Source organism: Triticum aestivum, chromosome 6B (assembly GCF_018294505.1).
Source record: "Triticum aestivum cultivar Chinese Spring chromosome 6B, IWGSC CS RefSeq v2.1, whole genome shotgun sequence".
Classification (NCBI taxonomy): domain Eukaryota; kingdom Viridiplantae; phylum Streptophyta; class Magnoliopsida; order Poales; family Poaceae; genus Triticum; species Triticum aestivum.
In genome coordinates, this window is record NC_057810.1 from 441,947,365 (window position 1) to 441,954,206 (window position 6,842).

The following is a 6,842-nucleotide window of genomic DNA, read 5'->3' on the forward strand; positions in this document are numbered from 1 at the left end:
ACAACCTTGCCACCGTCAACACCAACTTTCTCCCCCTCTATGCAGCGGTGTAACACCTCTTTCCCCCGCTGTAATCTCTTCTTAAACATGGTGCTCAGATCCATACATTATTTCCCAATGATCTATGGTTATGCTATGATGTTTGAGTAGATCCATTTTGTCCTATGGGTTAGTCGTGATCTTGGTTGGTATGATTGTATTTTTTATTTATGGTGTTGTCCTACGGTTCCCTCCGTCTCGCGCAAATGTGAGGGCCCCCCGCTGTAGGGTGTTGCAATATGTTCATGGTTTGCTTACGGTGGGTTGCGAGAGTGACAGAAACTTAAACCCGAGTAGGTGGGGTATGACGTATGGGAGTAAAGAGGAATTGACACTTAATGCTATGGTTGGGTTTCACGACCTTAATGATCTTTAGTAGTTGCGGATGCTTGCTAGAGTTCTGATACGTCTCCAACGTATCTATAATTTTTTATTGTTCCATGCTATTATATTACCCCTTTTGGATGTTTATGGGCTTTATTTCAAACATTTATATCATTTTTGGTACTAACCTACTAACTGGAGGCCCAGCCTGTATTGCTGTTTTTTTGCCTATCTCAGTATTTTGAAGAAAAGGAATACCAAACGGAGTCCAAATTGAATGAAACCTTCAGGAGCGTGATTTTTGGAACGAACATGATCCAGAGGACTTGGAGTGCAAGTCAAGAAGCAGCCGAGGCCTCCACGAGATAGGAGGGTGCCCCCCTATAGGGCACGCCCCCCTGTCTCGTGGGCCCCTCAGGCGACCACCGACGTACTTCTTCCTCCTATATAAGCCTACGTACCCCGAAAACATCCAGGGAGCCAACGAAACACAATTTCCACCGCCGTAACCTTCTGTATCCGCGAGATCTCATCTTGGAGCCTTCATCGGCGCTCTGCCGGAGGGGGAATCGACCACGGAGGGCTTCTACATCAACACCATAGCCCCTCCGATGAGTTGTGAGTAGTTTACCATAGACCTACAGGTCCATAGTTATTAGCTAGATGGCTTCTTCTCTCTTTTTGGATCTCAACACAATGGTCTCCCCCTCTCTTGTGGAGATCTATTCGATGTAAACTCTTTTTGCGATGTGTTTGTCGAGATCCAATGAATTGTGGGTTTATGATCAAGTTTATATATGAATAATATTTGAATCTTCTCTGAATTCTTTTATGTATGATTGACTTATCTTTGCAAGTATCTTCGAATTATCAGTTTGGTTTGGCCTACTAGATTGATCTTGTTCTAGTTTCGACCACGGAGGGCTTCTACATCAATATCCTTGCCCCTCCGATGAGTTGTGAGTAGTTTACCTCAGACCTACGGGTCCATAGTTATTAGCTAGATGGCTTCTTCTCTCTTTTTGGATCTCAATACAATGTTCTCCCCCTCTCTTGTGGAGATCTATTCGATGTAAACTCTTTTTGCGGTGTGTTTGTCGAGATCCAATGAATTGTGGGTTTATGATCAAGTTTATATATGAATAATATTTGAATCTTCTCTGAATTCTTTTATGTATGATTGAGTTATCTTTGCAAGTATCTTCGAATTATCAGTTTGGTTTGGCCTACTAGATTGATCTTTCTTGACATGGGAGAAGTGCTTAGCTTTGGGTTCAATCTTGCGGTGTCCTTTCCAAGTGACAGCAAGGGCAGCAAGGCACGTATTGTATTGTTGGCATCGAGGATAAAAGATGGGGTTTACATCATATTACTTGAGTTTATCCCTCTACATCATGTCATCTTGCTTAATGCGTTACCCTGTTCTTTATGAACTTAATACTCTAGATGCAGGCAGGAGTCGGTCGATGTGTGGAGTAATAGTAGTAGATGCAGGCAGGAGTCAGTCTACTTGTTGCGGACTTGATGCCTATATACATGATCATGCCTAGCTAATCTCATAATTATTCTCTTTTCTATCAATTGCTCGACAGTAATTTGTTCACCCACCGTAATACCTATGCTATCTTGAGAGAAGCCACTAGTGAAACCTATGGCCCCTGGGTCTATCTCTTATCATATTTGCTTCCAATCTACTTTTATTTGCATCTTTACTTTTTGCATCTATATTATGAAATACCAAAAATATATTTATCTTATTATACTATCTCTATCAAATCTCACTTTTGCAAGTGGCCGTGAAGGGATTGACAACTCCTTTATTGCGTTGGTTATGAGTTCTTGTTTGTTTGTGTAGGTGTGTGGGACTTTTGAGGAGCCTCCTACTGGATTGATACCTTGGTTCTCAAAAACTGAGGGAAATACTTACGCTACTATCGCTGCATCACCCTTTCTTCTTCAAGGAAAACCAACGCAAGCTCAAGACATAGCAAGAAGGATTTCTGGCGCCGTTGCCGGGGAGGTCTTCACTCAAGTCAAGACATACCAAGTACCCATCACAAACTCATCTCCCTCGCATTTACATTATTTGCCATTTGCCTCTTGTTTTCCTCTCCCCCACTTCACCCTTGCCGTTTTATTCGCCCTCTCTTTCCCAATCTCCTTCTCTCTCTTTCGCTTGCCTTTTTCCATTTGCCCATGTGCTAGTTCATTTACCTTGTCATCATGCCTAGTCCTCCTATCCTTATTATTACTCCCGAACATTAAATTCTCAATTTTAAGAAAAGGGAGGGAGAAAATTTAAAAGATGCTTGGCATAGAATTTGCAATGCCCAATATAAATCTACTAGGAAGCTTTCTACTTCCGTTCTTCTCCACAATTTTTATGTAGGCATCACTCCTTGGAATAGATGTGTTCTTGATACTGTTGCCGGAGGCGATTTCATGAGTATCCATATGTTTGATGCTTATAATGCTATGTTAGATTTGTTTGTCCCACCACCTCTTTTGGTCAATGGAACTGTTTTAACTTTAGAACACGTTATGCAACGGCTTGAGATTATTGAAAATAAAATTGTCACTGTTGAGTTGATTGAAATATTTGGATAAAAAGATTCATAATCACATTAACCAATATGGATCTAGGGTTGGAGTTACTTTGAAAAATCTGAAAGAAAAAGAACCTATAGTCAATGAGAAAATAGATCTAGACTCTGCTAGAATCGGTAAACTTGAGGATATCATTACAAACTTAGGTTCCGCGTTTTTCTCCATGAAAAACACTCCAAAACCCCCCACTAAAACTGCCAAGTTTATTTATGTTCCTAAAAATAAGGGTGAATCTTCTAGTAAGGGAGACGCGGATCTCAAATCCATAAGTGTTCATCCCAATTGTCTCTCTATCATTAAGGAACCTTTTGCTACCAACGAATTTCTTGAATTTTTGCCTAAAGGTTCAGCCATTGCTAAAAAGGGAGAAACCCCTAAAGATTACAAGTGCTCTATTGAGGAATTTAGTGCCAAAGATGGCACTACTTAGATCTATCCTCGCTTTTACGCCTAGCTAGGGGCGTTAAACGATAGCGCTAGTTGGGAGGCAACCCGATTTTATTTGTATTTTTTGTTTTTGTTCCTGTTTAGTAATAAATCTTGCATCTACCTTATGTTTAGATGTGTTTTTATCTTTTAATTAGTGTTTGTGCCAAGAAGAACCTATAGAATAACCTATGATGATAGTTGATTTGATTCTGCTGAAAAACAGAAACTTTGCGCAAACAAATTTAGTTTTGTTAAATCACAGAAACGTGCTTTTGCTTGATTCTTTTTTCTGCTGATCAATAGACAAATTATCCAGGACTTCCTATTTTGGTAGGATTTTTAGAGTTTCAGAAGTTTGCGTTAGTTACAGATTTCTACAGACTGTTCTGTTTTTGACAGATTCTGTTTTTCGTGTGTTGTTTGCTTATTTCGATGCATCTATGGCTAGTAAATTAGTTTATAAACCATAGAGAAGTTGTATTACAGTAGGTTTAACACCAAAATAAATAAAGAATGAGTTTATTACAGTACCTTATGTGGTGGTTTTGTTTTCTTTCACTAACGGAGCTTATAAGATTTCCTGTTGAGTTTTGTGTTGTGAAGTTTTCAAGTTTTGGGTAAAGCTTTTATGGACTATGGAATAAGGAGTGGCAAGAGCCTAAGCTTGGGGATGCCCATGGCACCCCGAGATATTCAAGGATAGCCAAAAGCCTAAGCTTGGGGATGCCCCGGGAAGGCATCCCCTCTGTCGTCTTCATTCATTGGTAACTTTACTTGGAGCTATATTTTTATTCGCCACATGATATGTGTTTTGCTTGGAGCGTCATGTATTATATTAGTATTTGCTTTTTAGTTTACCACAATCATCCTTGCTGTACACACCTTTTGGGAGAAGTCTACTTGATTAGAATTTGCTAGAATACTCTATGTGCTTCACCTATATCTTTTGAGCTTGATAGTTTTTGCTCTAGTGCTTCACTTATATCTTTTAGAGCATGGCGGTGGCTTATTTTTGTAGAAATTGCTAGTCTCTCATGCTTCACTTATATCTTTTTAGAGTCTTTTAGAACAGCATGGTATTTGCTATGGTTATAAAATTGGTCCTAGAATGGTAGGCATCCAAGTTGGGTATAATAAAAACTATCATAGGAAGTGAATTGGATGCTATGATCAATTTGATACTTGATAATTGTTTTGAGATATGGAGGTAGTGATATTAAAGTCATGCTAGTTGGGTGATTATGAATTTAAAGAATGCTTGTGTCGAAGTTAGCAAGTCCCATAGCATGCACGTATGGTTAAAGTTATGTAACAAATTTGAAACATGAAGTGTACCTGGCTTGTGCATCCTTATGAGTGGCGGTCGGGGACGAGCGATGGTCTTTTCCTACCAATCTACCCCCCTAGGAGCATGCGCGTAGTGCTTGATTTTTGATGACTTCTAAATTTTTGCAATAAGTATATGAGTTCTTTTGACTAATGTTTAGTCCATGGATTATACACACTTTTACCTTTCCACCATTGCTAGCCTCTTCAGTACCGTGCATTGCCCTTTATCACCTTGAGAGTTGGTGCAAACTTCGCCGGTGCATCCAAACCCCGTGATATGATACACTCTATCACACATAAACCTCCTTTTATCTTCCTCAAAACAGCCACCATACCTACCTATTATGGCATTTCCATAGTCATTCCGAGATATATTGCCATGCAACTTTCCACCATTCCGTTTATCATCTTCATGACATACTTTACTTTTGTCATATTGCCATTGCATGATCATGTAGTTGACATCGTATTTGTGGCAAAGCCACCATGCATTTATTTTCATACATGACACTCTTGATTCATTGCACCATCCCGGTACACCACCGAAGGCATTCATATAGAGTCATATCTTGTTCTAGTTTCGAGTTGTAATTCATATGCTGTAATCAATGAAAGTGTGATGATCATCATTATTAGAGCATTGCCCAAGAAGAAGAAAAAGAAGAAAGGCCAAAAGAAAGAAAAAAGGCCCAAAAAAGAAAAGAAAAGAAAAAAAGAAAATAAAGAAAATAAATAAAAAGGGCAATGTTACTATCTCTTTTCCACACTTGTGCTTCAAAGTAGCACCGTGTTCTTCATGTAGTGAGTCTCATATATTGTGCTTCAAAGTAGCACCATGTTTTTCATATAGTGAGTCTCATAGGTTATCTTTTTTCATACTAGTGGGAATTTTTCATTATAGAACTTGGCTTGTATATTCCTACAATGGGCTTCCTCAAATGCCCTAGGTCTTCGTGAGCAAGCAAGTTGGATGCACACCCACTAGTTTTCTTTTGTTGAGCATTTATTTATAGCTCTAGTGCATCAGTTGCATGGCAATCCCTACTCCTCATGTTGACATCAATTGATGGGCATCTCCATAGCCCGTTGATTATCCTCGTCAATGTGAGACTTTCTCCTTTTTTGTCTTCTCCACACAATCCCCATCATCATATTATATTCCACCCATAGTGCCATATCCATGGCTCACGCTCATGTATTGCGTGAAGATTGAAAAAGTTTGAGATTATTTAAGTATGAAACAATTGCTTGACTTGTCATCGGGTGTATAGAAGTTGGAAACATCTTTGTGTGACGAAAATGAAGCATAGCCTAACTATATGATTTTGTAGGGATGAACTTTCTTTTGCCATGTTATTTTGAGAAGACATGATTACTTTGATTAGTATGCTTGAATTGTTACTATTTCTTTTATCAATATGAACTTTTATTTTGAATCATTTGGATCTAAACATTCATGCCACAATAAAGAAAATTACATTGAGAATTATGCTAGGTAGCATTCCACATCAAAAATTCTCTTTTTATCATTTACCTACTCGAGAACGAGCAGGAATTAAGCTTGGGGATGCTTGATACGTCTCCAACGTATCTATAATTTTTTATTGTTCCATGCTATTATATTACCCCTTTTGGATGTTTATGGGCTTTATTTTACACATTTATATCATTTTTGGGACTAACCTACTAACCGGAGGCCCAACCCGTATTGCTGTTTTTTTTGCCTATTTCAGTATTTCGAAGAAAAGGAATATCAAACGGAGTCCAAATGGAATGAAACCTTCGGGAGCGTGATTTTTGGAACGAATGTGAACCAGAGGACTTGGAGTGCAAGTCAAGAGGCAGCCGAGGCCTCCACGAGATAGGAGCCCCCCCCCCCCTATAGGGCGTGCCCCCTGTCTCGTGGGCCCCTCGGGCGGCCACCGACGTACTTCTTCCTCCTATATAAGCCTACGTACCCCGAAAACATCCAGGGAGCCAACAAACACAATTTCCACCGCCGTAACCTTCTGTATCCGCGAGATCTCATCTTGGAGCCTTCATCGGCGCTCTGCCGGAGGGGGAATCGACCATGGAGGGCTTCTACATCAACACCATAGCCCCTCCGATGAGTT